General features: G+C 34.4%; 1 protein-coding gene across 2 annotated transcripts in view; it reads left to right on the top strand.

Annotated features, from left to right (window-relative positions):
* Positions 1 to 23,871, top strand: part of Uggt (UDP-glucose-glycoprotein glucosyltransferase) — a 544,975-nt gene that overhangs the window by 880 nt on the left and 520,224 nt on the right. The gene's annotated exons all lie outside the window — the stretch shown is intronic.

Here is a 23,871-nt window from a genome sequence, read left to right as displayed (position 1 = left end):
AATGGTGTCTATAAAGCTATAGCCTAGCCACGTCATAAGGCCATAATGTAACTTACACCATAATTATCGAGCGGCGTTAACTCAGTGGTAAGCGTGCTTGCTACTGATACAACGCTGTTCTAGGGGTCGTGGGTTCGATTCCCGGTGAGTGCAGATGTTTTCATCGGGAAAAGTTCCTATGTAACCCCGGCTGTTTCGGGGCGGATTTTTCCGTGGAATTTTCCTTCAGAGTAAGTCCAGGGTTTTTTCCTTGCTCCACAGGTCTTAGGGCCTGGGTGAATGCGAAACAGTGTTAAGGCCTAATAGGTAGGGATAAGCCGGCCCGATGCCAGGCAGGGATCGCCGGCCTTACCGGCGAGGAGTGGCCCCTGAAACATGGGGCTTCTCCGGGGATGCTAATTATCCTGGATCCGATGCTTCGGACCCAGGCTACACAGTGGCGAGTTGACCTGATGCACTTTTCCCCGGTGCAGAGTGTCAGCTAAACTGACAAGGTGTGTAACACTGGAGATACTTCCACTGTGCCCATGGTATGATTTGTATGGTATCAATTAAAAAGAGAGGATTTAATGGGTGTGGCAATACACCCCCACACATAGGTGGTGAGTGGGTGGCCCCGGCGACTGGGCCAATAGGCTGTCGCGGTAACGCGATATAAAAAAAAAAAAAAAAAAAAAAAAACTTACACCATAATTTTTGCTACTTTTTTTTCTAAAGAATTGATTTTTTTGGCATAGCCGTTTCCGAAAAACAATGGTCCTGCTGACTTGAGAATATAGTCAGTGTAACCAATGTAATATTTCCGGATCTCTCACACTTATCAAAACGGGCTTGATGGCATAATTATTGCTAATTATTTGATACTTTTCTAGCAAAGAATAAATTTTTTTGCTGCTACCATCATCGAGTAACGATGGTCCTGCTGACTCGTGGCTGAAGCCAGCGTAGCCAACGCTGTATTTCTAGATCTGAAGTATTAATTCCAACGGGATTAAAAGAAAATTTTTTTGCTAATTATTTGCCATTTTTTGGCTTTTGAAATAATTTTTTTATCGCAACACTTAATAAAAAACAATGGTCCTGCTGACGGGAGGATCAAGCCAGCGTAGACAACCTGATATCTCCGGATCTCTTACACTCATCAAAAATACATTCTATACAATTTTTTGCTAATTATTTGCTACATTTCTGGCAAAGAATAAATTTTTTTGCTGCTACGATCATCGAGTAACGATGGTCCTGCTGACTCGAGGCTGAAGCCAGCGTAGCCAACTTCGTATTTCTAGATCTGAAGTATCAATTCAAACGGGATTGAAAGGATATTTTTTTGCTAATTATTTGCCATTTTTGGCCTTTGAAATAATTTTTTTACCGCAACACTTAACAAGAAACAATGGTCCTGCTGACATGAAGCGTAAGTCAGCGTAGCCAACGCGATGTCTCTCCGGATCTCTTACACTTATGAAAACGGGCTTTAGGGCATTATTCTTTGCTTATTATTTTCTACTCCTCTAGCAAAGAATAAATTTTTCTGCTGCTACCATCATCGAGTAACGGTGGTCATGCTGACTCGAAGCTAAAACCAGCGTAGCCACCGCTGTATTTCAAGACCTGTAGCATCAATTTAATCAAGATTTATGGGATATTCTTTTGCTAGTTATTTAGAAACAGTTATCATAAAAAAATGCATACTACTATGTGACTGAGGAGGTCTTATTTTTAATAGAAAATCCAGCCATAAATAGCTTAAAACAATCATTCTTTAGTAAAGGTTAATTATTTTAACTGTATGGTTGAACTCAAAACTGTACCTTCTAGCGTATCTGTACCTTTTTGCTCAAATGGCTTTTTCTTATAATTTTTAATTAAAACTACTTTATAAAATCTGTCAGACTCCTCCAAAACAGTATACTAATTTTAAAGGATATTGAAAATAGTTCGTCAGTGGCTCTCGTGATAGCAGATAATTATTATGAAGAAATAATGACTGTCTTGGTGATGCTATCAAAATCGTTTATTGCTGTGAACAACGTTTCGGCCCGTACAGTAAACCACGTTACAAGGCCCTCATCAGGTACAACTTTCTAAATAACAATTATAAAAATATAAAAATATGAAACAATAATATTTCAAGTCAACAATACTTTACAAGAAAATCGCACAATAATGAACACTCACATTGCCACGACAATAGCGACTATAGGTATCACGATAGATGGTAGATCGAAAAATACGCACTTCTTAAGTTCCAATCGTGCTTATATACTATCGGTCAGTGTAAGTGTGTCACTGTACATGAGTATATTGTCACACAACGCTACAGCCACCCAGCCCCAGTACAAGTCAACGAACTCGCATATTTAAATTACAGTAAATCTGATGCTCTATGTGTGTTCGGTTGTAAAATTTTTGTAACATAATTTCAAATTTAGTGTGTCATGCATTCTGGTGATATTATTTCGGTAACTATGTATGTATAGCATCTCTGAGAAAAGTCGCTTGAACCTATTACTTTCCGTGTCAAGAATTTTTACTTCATCAAAATTAAAAGAATGATTCGTTTTAGCAATATGGTCAACCAATGCAGACTTTTTCCTACGATGCTTACAATCATTCATGTGTTCATTTATTCTGGTTTTCAAGCGCCTGGAGGATTGACCTATGTAGCAACTATCGCAATCATTACATACAATTCTATATACAGCGTTACATCTATCTGTGTGTTTGGTTCGATCTTTGCCTAACCGAATAAATTTCGAGAACTTGTCAATACATTTAAAAATTACGTTAAAATTATTTTTATATAGATATCTCTTAATTAAAGAGTCAAAGCCTTGGAAGTAAGGTAATATCATGAGACCCCTATTGTTAAAGACCACTCGATTTAAAGGTGTATTTATAGACAATATTGTCAGTCTTTTTTTGATATATTTGTTAATAAAATTTAACGGACATTGATTATTCAACAAAAATTTTTTTGAAATGTCTAAATTTTCCTAATGAAATTTGCTATCCGATAATTTGATACTATAATTGACTACGGTATAAACAATGGAAATTTTTTGCGATAAGGGGTGATGGGAGTTATAATTTAAATAACGTCCAGAGTGGGTCGGTTTTCTGTACCAGTTGGTTAATATGGAACCATCACTTTCAAATATGAGTCTTGAATCTAGAAAACTGATCTCATTATCAACGGGGGTCTCAACAGTGAACTGCAAGTGTAAATCTGCTATCTGCTATCACGAGAGCCACTGACGAACTAATTTGACGTTTGGTTAAAAATTCACGTCTTTGGATACATCAACAACTGTTGTCCTTGACAACTTGAGGAAGCCGCACGATGAGTGACATCGGCGCAACCCCTCCCCGCCTTGTCTCAACGATGAAATCACGAATGGATCTCAAGGTATCTGTCATTTTACGCCAGATCAAGCATCAATTCGGAGGTGACATCCATACACTCTTTTTAAAGTTTTATAAGGTACACATATGTTTACGAATAGCTAGACTACATTGTAAGTTTTTAGCCATTGTTTATACCGTAGTCGATTATAGTATCAAATTATCGGATAGCAAATTTCATAAGGAAAATTTAGACATTTCAAAAAAATTTTTATTGAATAATCAATGTCCGTTAAATTTTATTAACAAATATATCAAAAAAAGACTGACAATATTGTCTATAAATACACCTTTAAATCGAGTGGTCTTTAACAATAGGGGTCTCATGATATTACCTTACTTCCAAGGCTTTGACTCTTTAATTAAGAGATATCTATATAAAAATAATTTTAACGTAATTTTTAAATGTATTGACAAGTTCTCGAAATTTATTCGGTTAGGCAAAGATCGAACCAAACACACAGATAGATGTAACGCTGTATATAGAATTGTATGTAATGATTGCGATAGTTGCTACATAGGTCAATCCTCCAGGCGCTTGAAAACCAGAATAAATGAACACATGAATGATTGTAAGCATCGTAGGAAAAAGTCTGCATTGGTTGACCATATTGCTAAAACGAATCATTCTTTTAATTTTGATGAAGTAAAAATTCTTGACACGGAAAGTAATAGGTTCAAGCGACTTTTCTCAGAGATGCTATACATACATAGTTACCGAAATAATATCACCAGAATGCATGACACACTAAATTTGAAATTATGTTACAAAAATTTTACAACCGAACACACATAGAGCATCAGATTTACTGTAATTTAAATATGCGAGTTCGTTGACTTGTACTGGGGCGGGGTGGCTGTAGCGTTGTGTTACAATATACTCATGTACAGTGACACACTTACACTGACCGATAGTATATAAGCACGATCGGAACTTAAGAAGTGCGTATTTTTCGATCTACCATCTATCGTGATACCTATAGTCGCTATTGTCGTGGCAATGTGAGTGTTCATTATTGTGCGATTTTTTTGTAAAGTATTGTTGACTTGAAATATTATTGTTTCATATTTTTATATTTTTATAATTGTTATTTAGAAAGTTGTACCTGATGAGGGCCTTGTAACGTGGTTTACTGTACGGGCCGAAACGTTGTTCACAGCAATAAACGATTTTGATAGCATCACCAAGAGAGTCATTATTTCTTCATGATATTGAAAATACAAAACTTGAACGAAATTTATTCGTTCTGATACTTAATTCGTTTACGCTTTTAAGACTGGCAGTGCCGTAGGTCTGAAAATGGAGAGTCTTGCAGTTACGTACATAAGCTAGTTTTTTATAATACATAAAGTTAATCGAAAAAAATTAATTGCAAGTTAAGTGTACATAAAAATCTTATTTCGTATAAATAAAATCGTGGAATTTCTAACTATTTGAAAGTAAATTTCATCACTTTGGCATTATTGTTTTATAATGTGTTGTAACGGGGTGCGCAGGGGAAGGTAACACAGGGAAGAGGACGTGATCTCACAACCTGCTAATTTGCATCTCGATCAGGCGGCTAGGCCCGAAAACCCTCGTCGTCACTCCTCGTTGATCCTGCCGGTGGATTTACCTGTTTTCAAGCCCCTATCACTGTGTAGGTGTAGTCAAGTGCCCAAGTGCCTCGGGATTACGGCGACGTCCCCGCAGAGCACGCACACCAAGGTCTAGAGGCAACACTGAAAATCTAATAACGTACAGAAGTACGGGTTAACGGGATTCTCGGGGTGGGTACAATACACACATATACGAAATCAATAATTGATTACTTGAATATTCTTAGTTATGTGAAAAGAATAGTATATATTGAATATTGAAAGAACACAAATTTATATCTATATCCTGGTGGGTGTGTGTATACCGTAACGGGGAATCATATAAAATTAACTGATCTACAAGACTGCTGACTCTCGCACAAGTTAATCTTTACATGACAAGCAGACCTTGTGAATCAAAACGAAAAGATGCGTGCAAAAAAGCTCTTCTCAACTTACTTGTTTTAACGCAGACGCTGAAGGTGGCGGATTATACTGAGAATCCCTTGATCATATGGGAGGAACTGGTGGGCGTCCCCACTAGCTAAACTCCTTGGTCTCGACCTGGCGTGTGTAAACAAAATACTCCAGGTACTCGGGCGTCGTCGACCCTGGCTCTCCTCGCTTTCTCGACCGTCGTTGGTGCACCTAACCTCCCTTTCGATCACGTATTAAAACTCGCGCTACGCTGCCGCCTCGCACGGACTCCCAAGCTAGTCTGCTTCGACTCGCTCCGCTCTCCGTCGCTTCGCTCCACCTCTCCCGTCTCCCCTCCCCGATCCCGCGAACTCTACGCGGTTGCGCCGTGACACTTCCTTCCTAGACGTTGGATACTTGCTATACAACACTATGACCTAGGGTTTGCGGGTCCTACGTTCGCCTGACCCGTCGAGGAAAGTAACGGATAAGGAAATTGAAGCCTCATGATTTAGTTCATGATTCGTTTATTCGGAGGTATAAATACAAAAAGATTTACGCTCTCGAAGGGAAGGATAAGAGAAAAAGAGAGCACATGATAAAAAATAAAAAATAAAAAAAAACACAAGGAATATCGGAATAACTAAAGAAAAATCAAACAAAATTTAAGAATCAAATAAAGAAGACTAGTCGGTCCTAGGTATGACGTACCCAGCCTCCATCCACTCTCTTTCACAGGTGGTGTTCTTGACGGCGGGGACATCTTCTGATGTCTTTTATTCCGTTTAGACTACACCACCAGCAGCAATGAGGACGAGTCCCCGTCGAACGGGGGTCCAGTCCGGCCTGGCGTAGGGTTTCACGAGCCTCGTCCCTCTGCCGTTCGGCAGACATCGCGTTGGCTACGCTGACTTGAGCCTCCTGTCAGCAGGACCATTGTTTCTTGTTAGGTGTTGCGGTTAAAAAATTATTTCAAACGCCAAAAAATGGCAAATAATTGGCAAAAAACATCCTTTCAATCCCGTTTGAATTGATGCTTCAGATCTACACGGAAAAAAATTTTGAAAGCTAGGACCTCAAATATCTTGATCGACCGTACTTCCAAAAAAATTGAACACTGGGACTTCCAAATACGACGAGCATGTAGTCAAATTAAGAAGCCCAGCAGTTCAAAAGAATTTAAACTCTTCTGATGATTTAAAAACAACTTCGTACCGGCTACGTTGATTACATCTTTAACGTAATGCTCACATCTGTCGCATATGCTTACACACTTATTTCTACTTTATGTTTAATACTTAGAATATATAATTGTATCTCAAAAATTAAAACAAACTATCGTGTAGTACCGCTTACTTCGATAGCATAGTAGTACATGCCAGTGAATGTCCCTTCAGGGCGTTCGTCACACATCAATTATTTTGACGGGTATTATTTAAGCATCAAAAGTCTACTAAAATTAGCATAAGAAATACCCAAAAAATTTCAGATCATTTAACTGTGATTAATTGGCTTCGTTCTCTAGTGGACTGTATGGTCTAATTAGAAGCCGGTAGGAGGGAGAGAACACTTTGAGATAATAAAAAACACTTGATAATAATTCACTAACTCTTTAAAGTTGTTTAATATAAATTTCACTGTTTTATTACAAATTTTTCTGCATAATACAAGCATAGCTCGTATTTCTTACAATTCTCATTTTCGCTCTTATATCCATTTTTTATTTTATTAAGGTTTTAGTAAATATCATTTTTTAACTAATAGTAATAAATCAAAGTTCAATTTAATTATTAAAGCGATTAATGACAGACCAATACTATATAGAGACCGCGTTTTAACTATGTGCTGGTCTCGCCGTGACGTCGTGTGCAACGAGCCATAAGCTACTGTTGGCGCAAGTGAAAGGAAGCAAGCGCGCGCTCATTTACTAAGATATAGCACACTTACTCAGCCCACATACAACAAACGCGCCTCTCTCGACTGGATCGCTATAGCTCTTTTTCTTTCTTCTCTCCCTTCTAGTTGCTATCTGTTTAAATGATTGGAGCTTCATTTTAAACAAACTGCATCTATTTTCACACGTTATAGAAAAACACACCTTATAGAAAAATCACTTAAAATTGCATTTATAGGATCTGTATAAACCTCATCATTTTCGTTTGTGTGAAAGATTATTTTTATATAAACCTTATGAACTGTTTAATTTTCAAATTGATCTATAATTCTTTTTTTTTTTTTTTTAAATAACACAAGAAAAATGGGGTCATATTCGCATAAAAGCGAATAATTAAGCACATCCATAAAAGAAATAAATAATTTCCAGTGTTGCTGCATATATCCGTGCTCGTTTCACCTCTATTAATTTTAAGCTAAATTTTTTCCTTACTAACTGTGTGATAAACGTCCTTAAGTCAAAAAATCACCTCAATATCAAAGGAAAAATAGTGAATGAAGAAAGCGCCATAAAAATCAATTATTGTATTTATAAAGAACAAAAAATTTTATTTTTATTTATGAAAATTTTGTAAAAATGTGGAAAATTGTATAAACAATTATTTATTTATTTTAAAAGTAACAAACTAATAATAAGTAAATACATTTTTATTAATACATATGAAAGCTGTTGTGCTGAAACATACGAATTTCTAAGTTTTCTAAAAAAATGTTTGTATAAAAAAATCAGTTTACTACATAAATCATTCATTTATCACTGTCATGTATAATCAAGCCAAAATAATTATTAAACCGAAATTAAAATGTACACTAAAAAAAAAGTTATAAACCACAGCATAAGAAGTAGTAATTGAATTTCCCACATCAGGAATATTCATAGTAGAGTAGGTAAGCGCCTTGGTTATTATGCACGAGGTAGGGGGTCTAAATCTCTTTGCAAACTGATTTTTAAAAATTTTTTTTATTTTATTTTTTTATATCTAAAATTGGTTAAAACAAAAAGAAATGAAATTCATAAAATTGATAACGTATTGTGTTATGTTGTGTGGTGGTGTAGAGGGGACCAGGAGCACGTCAAGGAGGTGAAGTGAAGGGTGAGAATCAAACAAAATCCACTTCCGTTCCACTTTTTCTGAAGGTTACCGATCCGAAATTGTTTATTTACTTTGCAGTGCAGAACGCGCCTATAGAAGTACAGCTTCAAAAATTAGTTTGTTGGCATAATATCGACATGTTTTTTACTCAGAATCATTGCTACTGTTCTGCAAGAAATTGATGCACTCGTCTGCCGTGTATCCCGTAAGTCTGTCTCAAGATGCTAACGGAATCGTCTGTTGTAAGTCTGCCGTAAGTCTGCAGAAACAGACCACAAGCAATTCTTACGCCACTTTTCCAACAACAGATACTTTGCTTCATAATTGGGTAAGACAAACTAAGACCAATGTTACCAGGGTAAGATAGTAAGTGGGGTCGGGTGGAGCCTCGATGTTCATATCGAGGTTATGCAAATGCTTGAGAATATATTCGTTTTTTGTTTTTTTACAAATGCAAGAAACCGCTGAAAATGATGTTTTTAAAAAAACCTTTTAAACGAATTATTTTTTATCTAAACATCGCGAACTTGAGTTGACTGTAGGCTTTGACGTGTCGTATTAGTGGTATTTTTGGAATTTTTTGCTTGCATATTTTTTGCAAAAATCTATTTGCTCATTAAAAAAAGTACTTTTTTGCAACTCAATTATTACCTCTTAGTCAGGTTACAGAGTTTTGTAATTGGGCTCATTCTCTTCCTCAAGAGTTGTACTTCTAGTCTTTTTCTATAGCTTATCAAATTTTTGCAACTTGGATCTTGCAAATTCAAGTGCAAAAAAGTGCTAAGTTGTTAAATGAAGTAACTCAATAAGTGTAAGCGAAATTGTTTCGAGTTTTTTGGCATTTGATCAGCAGAATTTTTCCTTAAGTTTATGAAAAAAAAAAAAAATTTCTCCGAAAGGCATTAATGTTTTTTTTCTTCATATTAATTCTTGACACTTTATTTTACAATCAAAGAGGCTGAAATTTTTAGAAAGTACAGTGTACTGGTTAAATTTTTCGTTTAAAAATGCTACATGTCGTTTTAATGCTACGTACTGTTGCTAAATTGACGTTAAAATCGACATTGATTATGTCGGCAAAGTAAGAACAGCTGGCATCAGGTGCTATGAGGACTGAGTACTGGCGTTTCCAATTTGGCGTGCTTGAAAAATACTGATATCTTGAATTCCCGTCATCGCACCCAATTTGAGGTAGTTCAGCTACATAAAATGAAATATAGGATTAGTTTTGTAATAAAAGTTTTTTCAAATCCATACATTTAATCTGTATTTTTTAATTTTTTTATTACTACTGTTTTTAATCAATTATTATGTTTTTTATTGCGTTGTTGATGCTATTAAATTTTTTTTCATACAGGTTGTGCATTCTCGTTAATTAATATAAAAATTCAATGCAATAATCCATAGATACACATGAATTATTTGTGTTTTTCGTTTTAATAAACACGGAATTGTCCTAGTCAATAATAATATTAGTGGAAAAAAAGTACAACTGGTTTGCGACAAAAATATCGACTTAACACGTTAGGGCTGGACTAGCTACAGGGATGGTTTGAAGCAAAAAAATTTGATTTTTTCATAATACCTGATGACATATTGCAACAAATAAATTGGAATTGCGCGAAAGGTTGTTAATCTACCACTCTAATGCAGCTACAGAAAGCTTGTATAGTACTGATTTCTGCCGCATTTGCCAAGGTCACAATTTTTTTTCTAATACCAAACTAATAATCGTCAACATTCTAAGTAACTCTGTAGTAGTGGACGACATTAAACATATCTTATTACCCCAGTAAGTAAGGGAATCGAAATTATTTTGTAAAGATTCTTCCAATAGTTATGATGGTGCCAGTGAGGATAAGATTTATGAACGTTAGATTTTGTTGAAATGAACGTATCTCCTATTACTAAACGAGCAAAACCTGCATGTGTATTGTATTACAAAATAATGTTTTCATAAATCGTGAAACACGATTTTTCTTTTGTCATTTGTATAATGAAATAAATTTTATTTAAATGTCTAGTTAAATTATTTCTTAGTATTACAACAATTATATTGCTATTACACGGAAATCATCCATTTGTTTATTCATGTTTTAATTTATGTCAAAAAGCTTCCCCTCAAAAGAATAATAAAGAAATATATTTTAGTACGCACTGTTAACAGTACTTAGTACAACACGAGCAATACTTTATGCAGCTGCACTGCCTCAATCAATAACCTCTCTCGCAGTTGCAACTTATTTGTTGCAAAATGTCATCAGGTATTATGAGAAAATCAGATTTTTTAGGCTTCAAATCATCCATGTAGCTAATCGAGCCCCAACGTGTGAGGTCGATTTTATTACCACAACCGAATTGTACTTTTTCTTCTTTTAATAATTATATTAATTAGGACAATCCCATGTTTATTAAAAAGAAAAATCCAATTAATTAACGTATCTATGGATTATTGTATTGAATTTTTATATTTATTAACGACAATGCGCAACGCGTTTTAAACAAGCTTTGATAACATTAACAATGCAATAAAAACCATAATAATTATTTACAATTAGTAGTGAAAATATCATTAAAAAGTAAAGGTTGGGGGTATACATCAAAAAAATTTTTTTTACGGAACTAATGCCATATTTTAGTTTATCTAGCTGAACTACCACAAATTGGGTGCGATTACGGGAATCCAAGATATCAGTACTTTTTTAAGCACGTCAAGTAGAAAACGCCAGTACTCAGTCCTCATATCACCTGATGCCAGCTATTCCGTCTTTGCTGACAAAATCAATGTCGATTTTAACGTTAATTTAGCAACAGTATGTGTCACTGAAATGACATGTAGTATTTTTGAACGAGAAATTTAATTATGAAACTATAATTCCTAAAAATTTCAGCCTCTGATTGTAAAATAAAGTGTCAAGAATTTTTATTTAAAGAAAAAAATTATCTCTTCTCCCTTTAGTCGAAGGGCATTGATTTTTTTTTCTTTTTTTTTTTTTTTTTTTTTTTAGTAAACTTCAAGAAAAATCTTACCAACTAAACAAGAAAAGAATTTAAAACGAATCTGTGTACATTCATTGAGTTATTTCATTTTACAACTTAGCATTTTTTTGCACTTTGATTTGTAAGAGCCTAGGTGCAAAAATTGAATTAGCTATAAAAAAAGACTAGAAGTACAATTCGTAAGGAAGAGAATGAGCCCAAATGCATCACTCTGCAACCTAACGAAGCGGTAATAATTAAGTTGCAAAAAAAGTACTTCTTTTATGAATAATTGGATGTTTTCAAAAAATATGCAAGCAAAAAATTCCAAAAAAAATACCACCAATACCACACGTCAAAGCCTACAGTCTATGAAAATTCGGGACGTCTAGGTATAAAATAGTTAGTTAAATACGTTTTTTTAAAAACACTGGTTTTTAGCGGTTTTCTGCATTTTGTGAAAAAATAAAAAACCAAATTGAACCTAACTGGTTTCATTATGTAGACCTTCTTTGTATATAGAAGTTTTTCTGGAAATATTTTTTTCCAAATAGTCGAAAAAAATTAAAATTACGTAAAACTACGTTTTTGCAACTTTACTGGTGATTAAAAAAAACCTGCAACAGTTCAGCTGTCGGATTTTACGTACATTATTAATACGTACGAAAATGAACTAAAATCCGTCATAGTATCTGGGTTGGGCATATACAAATGGAAAAACTTTAATTATTTTGAAATATTATTCTAAATTTACGTTTTTTTAAAAGTTTCATAAATAGGGACATAATATGAAACAATAGGTATAACGTTTCATAATTATGTACATTTTGGTATTATAATCTTTTTCTAAAATACAGTATTTTAACAATTGAGAATCATATTTAAAAATTATAATGATAATGGTTAACTTAAAGTGCACTAGCTAATACCAAAACTTCTACCGTTAAAGCTCATAATTAAGAAAAAAAATGAAAGAAACAAGTATAATAAAATTTATGGTCACAGTAGGAGCCTTATTACCTTATCTTATTATTTTATCTTATTACTTTCAAGGTTTTTGAGGTTGCTGATAACGAATATATCAAATTTACAAAAATCAACCCCCTTCACTCTTTACTCACCATCCCCTGGCATGAAAAATCGCACATTTTAAAAAAAAATCAAGTCACTTATTTTTTTTGAGGTTTTTGGGGTCGCTGATAAGAAATATAAGTAAATAGTTGTAATATTACGTAAAAACATGTTTTTATTATTTAAGTATAGAGAATATGATTATTTTTACAGAATCAAATTTTGTTACATCGTCAGACGTCAAATTCAATGACGCATCAGTGACTTCTGATGATGAAAAGTTTGAACTAGAAATATCTTTGTAGTCTATCAGACTATTTTCCACTGTCACATCTGAAGGTGACAACAAATCCATGACCTCGCTTGATAGCGATCACAGCTTTTTAGCTGGTAATTGTTGACAACTTTACGTATGGATCTGATGTAATCAAAAATCGTAAAACAATATACTGAATTGTTTTGGTCTGTGAACATTTTCGTGCACAATTCTCTCGAAATTTTTTAAAATATTTGTTTCACGATTCCAGAGCATCTACAGACGTCTGTCCTATTAGTCATAGCAAGTGAGCAATTATGTCAGTTCCATGAGTTAAGAGCTTATTAACAGTCGTAGGCATATTACCACTTGTATAGTATCTGAATTATACTGCTGAAATTTTTTAGTATTAATATTGTAGCCTAATGATATAGCTTGTAATGTCCCATAAAATCGAAAAATCTAATTAATCCCAAGCACAGTTTTTAACTGCAAAAACTTCACTATTTTCAAACAATCGTCGAGCGGGGTTACCGTCATTAGGCTTGCCATACCCAGGGGTAGGCATGTCAACAATCAATCCTTATTAACGTTTATAACCGTCTTGTATGTGTATATATATATGTATAAAAAATATATATATATATATATTCCTATATTATAAAGTTAACTCAGTGGGGCATTCCACACAAACCACGAAGACTTACGTCCATTCCTATTTTGTTTTAAATTAATGCTGAAATTGGTACAATAGATGAACACGATATACATTCATGATATGTATTATGAAATGAAAAATTTTACCTATACATAAAAAAATAATAATTAAATCATGTTATAAATATTAGATACATTATTATATTAAAAAATTTCTTTCAAACTATATTTTCAATCTCTAAACTGTTTTCTCTATCGACTTGAACAAAAATTTCATTTTTATTTTTGCATCTTGATAAAGCCACGTATAATTGACCATGAGAAAATAAAGGTTTTTTTAAGTATAATCCCACATTATCAAAACTTTTACTTTGAGACTTATTTATAGTCATAGCAAATGCTACAACTAATAGGGATTGTTTTCTATATAAAATAAAAGGTAATGATGAAGTATTTCCAGTATTTAATGTAATTCTTGGAATGAAAACTTTATTAGCAATTTTTTCTCCCGTTACTATTTCGCCTTCTACGTTATACTTTAGTAATTTAGTAATTCGTAATCGTGTACCGTTACATAATCCGTCTGATATACTCAAATTTCGAATTAACATTACTATTGTACCTATTTTTAATTTAATTTCATGAGGTGGCAAGCCTTCACGAATTTTGTTTAACATTTCTACGGGAAAATTTATATAAATATTATCATCTGGTTTATCAACACCTTTATATGTTGCAGAATCGATGCTATAATAAGTTTTAGTTTCCCCATGTAATTTACTTAAAATCTTATTGTTTGAAAAAAAGTATATTTATTATGTGAAGTTAGTGTGACGTTATTGTCAAAACAGTTGCTGTAATTACCAAATATGTTGGTACAGACATCATCTGTTATACAGGATTTAGGAATGTTAAATGTTTCTATGTCCCCTTCTCCAATTCTTAACAATAATTTTGAAAATTCGTTATTACTAGAACGGATATTATTTTGTTATCTTAAAATTTTGAAGAAGTTCCATAAAAATGATGATTTAATAGTTTCTGCTATTATTATAGTTCTATTACCGTTTTTTATAACTGTAAGGATTTGTCGAAAATCTCCTTCTAATACTATTAATTTATCACAGAGGCAAAGTTTTGTATTACACAAGTCTCTCAACGTTCTATCAACGATTTCTAAAGCTTTTTTTGGAATCATAGAAGCCTCGTCCCATATTATTAAATCAACTTTCCTTGATTTTTTTTTTTCAGTTTTAAATTCTAAAAATACACTTTTAATATTATCTAAGTCTAGAGGTAAACGAAAAGTTCTATGACTGGTCATAACTTCTGGTAGCAATACAGATGCAATTCCTGTCAAAGCCATTGACAAAATATTTTTACCTCTAGAAATGAAGTAATAAATGAGTGTCTTATATAAGTAGGTTTTTCCGGATCCACCAGGACCATCTATTAAATATACTTTTTCATCTTGTTCACAAATAGTTTTAAAAATTTTTCTTTGATCTTCATTTGGTTTGTGTACATTACATCGAACATTTTTTAACTGAAAGATATTTCCTCAATATTGCAATTATTTATATAGTTTCTAATGGTTGGTGTCGGTAAACTAAAAGACTCACATGATTTACCTTTCGATACCAAAATTTGATTAATATGTAGAAGAGCACAATTATTATTATCATTATCGAAGTCTTCCGTAAAATATTTTTTATATTCATTCCATAATTTATCTCCTTAAATGTTTTCTGAGATCAAAAACCAAGCAAAGAATTGTCTCAACTGGTATGGAAACATAATTGTTATGGCTTCTTTAAAAATATTGTCCATTTCAGAATTATGTTCTATTAAATCCATTGCAATTGCAGTATCCCTGAAATTTTTGTATGTTATTCCATTATGTTTTTTAACGTCTTCAAACGATGTAGCCCCATAAAATTTATTTAAAATAAGTTTTAAAAAAAAGCGTTTATGATCTTTTGGAGATACTATGTTTAATCTACCTATAGCAATATTTTTCAGTGTAACTTTCCTTTTTTTCCAAATTTTAAGTTTATTGTCAAAAATGTAATGTTCTAAAATGTTAACATATTTTAGTGATTTTGCAAAATCATCTACTTTAGTTAATTCAAACCAAGCTGTAAGGGGTATTTGATAATTTTCTAGTATACATATATATAATTATATATATACTAGTAGGGCTAACGCCCCCCTGCGCACACTGCGCGCCAACCCCTCAAGTTTCGAATATTTTATAAGAAATACATTTTTACAATTTTTGTGTATTCATTCTTATTTATTCTTAACTTTTTTAGTTACACAGTGAAGTAAGTGTTGGAAAATGGTATATATTGGAATACGATAAATTTGACGTCACGACGTCAAACTTTTAGTGGGAATTTGTGATTCCTGATACATCAAGTTATCTTGAAACATTCAAGTTATTATCTGAAATAAAAAAACACGTAAACTTTTTATTAAAATCCAATATGCTATTCATTTTAATTAATGATATAAACATACATTAAAATAGGAAAATCAAACAAACTAAATGAAGAAATAGTAGATGAAATTAGTAGTTATGTAGATGCTAGATATGTAAGTCCAATGGAAGCAGCTTGGAGACTTCAAGAATATCCAATTTGTGTTAGAAGTCATACAGTTGTAAATCTAGCTGTTCATCTTGAAAATAAACAAAAACTCATATTTGAAGAAAATAATATCAAAAATGTACTAAAAAATTATCGGACTTGGTTAGTGACCGCGGGAGTGTATGGACGCGTGCGTTCTCGTCTCTTGCTGTTTGGCCTGATTTTGCGGATTTTATTTGTAATCGAGCGGAGTGCGAGTGGTTTTTTAGATAAAGTGAGGTCAGGGCGTCCGAGTGTGCTAATAGTTTTTGTATTACGAGCGTTTTTTTGTGTGTGTATAGACGAGGAAAAGTTGGTTAGCGATTTGAAGGTTAGGTTGGTGGAGTAAGAGGGATTGTGCGTGTCGCGAACGCACGTGGTCAAGCCGGTGGTGGGCTACGAGAGGATATATATGTCAGGAAAACATAATGAGAAGGGCGAAAAAAGGATTGCACGGTTAAAAGCAATGAGAGAGGTGTAAAAGGGGTACTAGCAGCAAAGAGTGGAAGCGGAACGATCAGTGCACCGTATACGAGGACGAATGCAAAGCTGGCATCAAGTACGGTGATTAATAAAGGACAGAGTGGGGTTGGGCAATCTACAATCGAGGATAGTATTGCAAAGATGGTTAAATTTAATGCGAAAGAAAAAATCGTAGAATGTTCAGGTTGTATGGCTTTGAGGGAGAGTCTGTTAGAGATAGAAGAGAAGTTAGCTAATGAGAGAGAGGCGAGGGCAGATGAGATAGATAAATTGAAGCGTACGGTAGAGTTGGAGCTTAGAAAAGTTAGGACGGAGAGCGTGGCGTTAGAGAAGAGTAAGGTCGACTTGAAGGCATTGGAATTGATATTAAAAGAAAAAGTAGAGTCACTCGAGAAGGAAATGTCGGATTTTACTAGTAAAGTGAAAGCTAAATTAAACGAACTTCAAAGTGGGGTCGATAAGGTAGGGCAGGTGGTAAATATATCATCAGGGGAGGAGGTAGACAGCGCGTTGAACGGTAGTGGTAGATCGGGACTGTTGGCTAGAGGGGATGCCCTCTCGAGTGCAGATAGGAGTTGTTTATCCGAACGCGAGGTAAATGCGATTAAAAATCTTGTTAAGCAGCAGGACGAAAGAATAAGGCAGGAGAATGTCATATTGAGAGGCGTAGCGTTGCATGGCGATTCTCGCGTGGGCGTAGACAAGTTCTTCTGGGAAAAGCTTGGCGTGCATGTCAAAATTATAAATGTTTGGCGAAGTGGTAATGTTTTCGTTGTAAAGTTAGGCAGCTGGGAGGATAGATCCGTGATAATGAAGAATAAATGTAAACTGAAGGGATCCAAATACTTTATTGAGAATGATCTGAGTTTTGATGACAGGAAGAGGCAAGAAAAAATTAATGCATGGGTTAAAAGTAAGCAAGCGTTGGGAGAGAGTGTCAGGGGCGGTTTAGGAGGATTCTGGCTGGGAGGGAAGTGGTATAAGTGGTGGAGTTTGACGGAGGCAGAGGTGATATTCAGCAGACGAAAGAAGGCAGCAGGAACCGGCGATGACAACAGCAGTCTGAAGGACCAGGAAGCCTATAAGAGAGGAGGACCGGTGGATGAAGACAGGAACAGTTTCAGTGAGAGCGTAAAAGAGCTTTTTGCGTAGGGCCCAGAAAAAGTAGCGGCATATATGAAGAGGTAAGGTTAAAGACTGGTGAAGCAAAGCGGTATGGTCATGTGTCGGTGAATGATGTTAAATTTGTTTTTTGGAATTGCGCCGGTAGTTTCAAAAAGGACAGGGATTTTTGGAATTTTATAGAGGATTTTGATTGCATAAGTTTGTGTGAAATGTGGATAGAAGAAAAACAGTGGGAAAAATTTAAAAGTAAGCTTTTAAGTGATTTTGTGTGGAAACCGAGTGCGGCTGTAAGAATAAATAAAAAAGGGAGGGCTAAAAGCGGTTTTGTAATTGGTATTAGAAAATCAGTATTGGGCGATGAAAATGATTTCGCTATTAGTGTAAAGTATAATATTGTAATGTATAAAATAAGGATAGGTAACAGTGGGATCAATGTATGGTCGGTGTACAACTCTGGCGATTTGAGGGCAGTTTTAGATTTCATGAATGAGCATGTATTTAATGAAGAAGAGAAGGTTATAATTGGGGGAGATTTCAATATAAGAGTAGGCGAGCTAGGTAGTTTTGTAGCAATGGACAGTGGTGAGTTAGTAGGTAGAAAGAGTAAGGATATAATAGTGAGTAATGAGGGCAAACAGATGATAGAGGTATTAGAGAATAAAGGTTTAGTTATGCTAAATGGTTAGGGAGAGGGGGATGAGGAGAGGGAATTTACCTATGTAGGTGCAAAGGGGAATTCAGTTATAGACTATATACTGGTGAATGATCGTACACTAGAATGGGTAAGGGATTTTAAAATTACGGGCAGGGCGGACTCGGACCACACGCCCGTGTGTTTGACCATTAGAAAGCTGGATGGTATGGAGAATATAGTAGGAATAAAAGATGATGAAATAGTAAAAAAATCAGTTTATAAATGGGCAGAAGAGGATATAGTTAAATTTAGACAGGCGGAAGAAGTATTATGTAAAGAGAATAGTGCGGTGTGTGGTGAGGTGGTGAATAAAATGTGATCAGTCATAAAGGAAATCGTGAGCAAAGCAGTGATAAGAAAAGTAATCAAAGTGAGGAGGTGGAAGGTAGGCGAAAGAAAGTGGTGGGATAGGTCCTGTAGGGCAAAAAAAAAGAAAGGTTGTAGCAGCATACTACAAATGGAGGAGAGAGGAAAGCGATAAGGTTGATTATTTAACTAAAAGGAAGGATTGGAGAAAATACTGTAACGATAAGGAAAGGAGTTATAAGAAGCTGGAAGAGGAAGCGTTAAGAAATTTCAGGAATGAAAGAGAAGTGTGGAAATTTCTTAGAACGAAGAGGAAGGGCGTTTCAGCAGAGGAAAGCAACATTTCAATTAAAGAGTGGGAGGAACATTTCAGATCGCTTATTGATGGGAGTCGCACAAAAGCTTTAGGTAAAAGAAGAACGGAGCAAGGTTTGGCAGAGAGTTTGCAGGTTCTAGAAAGTGCAGAAGTTGCGAGAGCCATACAGTCGTTAAGAAAAAGGAAAGCTGCAGGTTTGGATGGGATTCCCAATGAAGTCTGGAAAGAATGCGGTCAGGAATTGTTCAGTTTGCTGTTCAATCTATTTAAAAAAGTGTGGGATGGTGAAGGTGTACCGGAGGACTAGAAAGTAGCAGTTGTCGTGCCGTTGCATAAAAAAGGTGATACTAATTGTGTGAATAACTTCATAGGTATCTCACTGCTTTCCACAGCCTACAAGACGTACGCAGAGGTTTTGAGAACGAGAATTATATACGAAGTAGAGGAAAAAGGCATTTTACCGGATGGACAGGCAGGGTTCAGAAGAGTAAGATCTACTATAGATAATATATACATTCTGAATCATATAGTGCAAGTAGCGAAAAGTAGGAAGGCTAAAGTATATGCAAGCTTCGTGGATTTGACTGCGGCTTTTGACAATGTCAATAGAAAAAAGTTGTGGAAGGTAATGAAAGAAGTAGGAATTAGCAAGTATTTAATTATTAGAATTATGGAACTGTATGAAGAGACCATAGTACGAGTGAAAGTAAAAAATGAGCTGTCTGAAAGGTTTTGGAGTACTAAGGGTCTGAGGCAGGGGTGTGTTCTGAGTCCGGTCCTGTTCTGTATTTATATAGCGGCTCTAGAGAGAGAGTTTAGTTCGAGAAATGTTGGGGGGGTAACAGAAGGGGGGGTGAAGATCTGGTCATTGGCATATGCAGATGACGTGGTTTTGGTTGCTTTAAATAGGGAAGCATTGCTTGATATGTTTGGGACGCTAAGAAGGTTTCTTAGAAATAGGGATCTTATTATGAATTATAAAAAAACAAAGGTAATGGTTTTCAACAAAGGTAGGGGTAGTGCAAAGGAAAAGTGAAAATTTAATGGAAAAGAGCTGGAGGAAGTTACAGCATTCGATTACTTAGGTATGACTTTGAACAGAGGGGCTGACTATAAAGATCATATTAAGCATTTGAAGATAAAAGGTATAATTGCCGCAAAGCGAGTATGGGGCATAGGGGAAGGTAAGTGCAGGAACGATTTTAGAAGGAGGAGGCTATTATTTAATTACCTAGTTAGAAGTGTGATGTCATATGGGGCAGAGATTTGGGGATGAGGGGAAAAGAAGGAGCTTGAAAAAGTACAGCTTGACTATTTAAGATGGGTTTTAAAGCTAGATTTCTGTACACCGAGGTACATTGTATTGTGCGAAACAAAAAGCGATAAGTTATGTAATGCGTGGCGAGTGCGAGCGTTAAATTTTGAGAAAAAAATAAGTTTATTGGATGATAACCGGCTGGTAAAAAAGTGTTGGAGAGAAAAGGAGTCATTAGGTAATACAGATTTATATAGTATGAAAAGGGAAAAATTCTTTAATGCGATTGGTATGAGTGCTTTAGCGGCGAACATTGATTTGTGTGTAGGTAAAGATGTAATAGGTGATGTAAAACGTAGAATGTATGACTTAGATCAGCAGTGGTTGAAGGTATGTTTTGAAAATGCTAGTTATAACAAAAGGTATGAACGCGTCGATAACAATAAGTTGCCAAAGTATTTAGATAGGTTTAATAAAAATTGTGATATTAGCACTATTGCAAGAATAAGATGTGGTAACGTAGAAATAGGAAATAAATACTGGCTAGAAGCGGAGAAAAGATTGTGTATATTGTGTGGTAAAGAAGCGGGAACCATTGAACATGTAATAAATAACTGTGAGGTTTGTATCGAGTGGCAAGAAAATAAAAGCGAATTATAAAAGACTATTAAATCTGTATGCAAGAAGCGAACTAGGAGTTGGTGAGGTTGTTAAACTCTTCCAAAGGTATGATTTTGAATGTAAAAATAAATTGGAAATAGAAAGCTAGATCAGAAGTTTGCGCATAAGTTATGTTTATGTGTAAATACTGTGTAGATGTATAATTAAATAACGGAAACAATACAGCAGAGACGAGACTCGAGGATGTGATCATTTAAGTATGAGAAGGTGTAGAGTGTGGAAAGGTATGTGTCTGAGCCGGATAAGAATAATTTTAGAAAGAATTTGTAAACCAAGTCCTTTTCTGGGCCATAAAGGCTGAAAATAAAGATTATATATATATATATATATATACATACATGGGGCATTCCACGTCAAGTGAAACGGTCAAAAAATAGTTTAGGCCAAAATCTATGGAAATCAATAGTCCTTTGTGAGAAATCATTACTCTAATTCTTTCAAAATTTTTTACCGACACCAAAGCTGTCAGTGACGGTCACAAATTTGAAATATTTTCTAAGACCTAATTCTTTCCAATTATTTTGCTAAGAAAAAAAGAACTAAAAAAAAAACAAGGGCCATTTTCAAAAAGATTTGAGGTTATGTAACCCTTCTTTTTTTAAGTTTTTTAACCTTGAATAATTTTTTTTGCAAAGTATGACACGATTAAAAAAAAAAATTTTTTTGTTTAAACTTCATAACAAATTCTACTTCTGTGATTTTATACGTAGTAGGCTTGAAACAGGAACAGGCGCTAGGTGGCGCTGAACATTATTGTCACCAAATTTGACGCTTTTTCGCTTGGGTCTTAAAGTTTTGCAATCAGATAAAAAACTTATTAGTATTCATGGAGGCTGCCGATGATAAGTGTGTAGTTAAACTGTCGGAATTCAGAATGGCTGATCCAATATGGCGGACGATTTTTTGAAAATATTCAAAAATAATTCTAAATAAAATCGTATCGTATTACTCGTTTAATTCTAAGTAAAAATTGTATCTTGTACTTTTTCGGTTAAATGCATGTATTCAGAGAAAAAAATTCATGAAAGTTTAATTATACGAATTCGCGTCAGATTTCATATTTTGTCTATTCATCAATCCGTAAGAATAATTACAATACGTTTCCATTTATGCAATTAACTTTGTAGATCACCGATAGCGACATTAGTGTTAGGTTATCTGAAATCAACATGGTGGATTCAATATGGCCGCCGGTTGATTGTTGTTATGGATTTTAAATAGGAATTCGTGTCATGCTTTATAATGTGTTTTGCGGTTTGCTGACAAAGAGCACAGTTAATACATATGTATACATATATATTTTTAATGAGTTGATTTATTTTAGCTTGCAGATAGACATTGAAACCGATTACTTCTCAAGAATATAAATTTTCTACTCAAAAAATGTACTAATATCTTTCAAAGAATTTTATAATCTTCTGACTAGTCAGTCTCGAGTCGGGTAGATCTAGTCAGTCTGTTAGGATCAGCTATATGTGCAAGAGCGCCAAAGAACGGCGTTATGTAACACAACGCGCTTAACACTTACAAAACACTTAATCCCAAGGTAGTTAACCTGATGCGCTAATTAAATGAATCCCGAGCTACGTAACCAAATACGTTTAATAGATAACAAATAAACAAATCCCAACTATTTATCCCAATACTCCAATAGACGTTAACCTGATAACCAAGGAAACAACAAGTCATATAATGGACTTATTTACCGTTAAAAATCATAGTAATGAATATTCATAGACAACAAGTCATATAAGTCCGTTGGGCTAAAGTTGCTTGGGACCACTTTTTTGCTCGTTATTTATTTATTCATTACTATGATTTTTAACGGTAAATAAGTCCATTATATGACTTGTTGTTTCCTTGGTTATCAGGTTAACGTCTATTGGAGTATTGGGATAAATAGTTGGGATTTGTTTATTTGTTATCTATTAAACGTATTTGGTTACGTAGCTCGGGATTCATTTAATTAGCGCATCAGGTTAACTACCTTGGGATTAAGTGTTTTGTAAGTGTTAAGCGCGTTGTGTTACATAACGCCGTTCTTTGGCGCTCTTGCACATATAGCTGATCCTAACAGACTGACTAGATCTACCCGACTCGAGACTGACTAGTCAGAAGATTATAAAATTCTTTGAAAGATATTAGTACATTTTTTGAGTAGAAAATTTATATTCTTGAGAAGTAATCGGTTTCAATGTCTATCTGCAAGCTAAAATAAATCAACTCATTAAAAATATATATGTATACATATGTATTAACTGTGCTCTTTGTCAGCAAACCGCAAAACACATTATAAAGCATGACACGAATTCCTATTTAAAATCCATAACAACAATCAACCGGCGGCCATATTGAATCCACCATGTTGATTTCAGATAACCTAACACTAATGTCGCTATCGGTGATCTACAAAGTTAATTGCATAAATGGAAACGTATTGTAATTATTCTTACGGATTGATGAATAGACAAAATATGAAATCTGACGCGAATTCGTATAATTAAACTTTCATGAATTTTTTTCTCTGAATACATGCATTTAACCGAAAAAGTACAAGATACAATTTTTACTTAGAATTAAACGAGTAATACGATACGATTTTATTTAGAATTATTTTTGAATATTTTCAAAAAATCGTCCGCCATATTGGATCAGCCATTCTGAATTCCGACAGTTTAACTACACACTTATCATCGGCAGCCTCCATGAATACTAATAAGTTTTTTATCTGATTGCAAAACTTTAAGACCCAAGCGAAAAAGCGTCAAATTTGGTGACAATAATGTTCAGCGCCACCTAGCGCCTGTTCCTGTTTCAAGCCTACTACGTATAAAATCACAGAAGTAGAATTTGTTATGAAGTTTAAACAAAAATTTTTTTTTTTTTAATCGTGTCATACTTTGCAAAAAAAATTATTCAAGGTTAAAAAACTTAAAAAAAGAAGGGTTACATAACCTCAAATCTTTTTGAA

This window comes from Copidosoma floridanum, unplaced genomic scaffold, assembly GCF_036245765.1.
Source record: "Copidosoma floridanum isolate Cflo_tuat_1 unplaced genomic scaffold, Cflo_Japanese_pri ptg000016l, whole genome shotgun sequence".
NCBI lineage: Eukaryota > Metazoa > Arthropoda > Insecta > Hymenoptera > Encyrtidae > Copidosoma > Copidosoma floridanum.
This window is presented reverse-complemented; position numbering and strand designations above follow the sequence as displayed.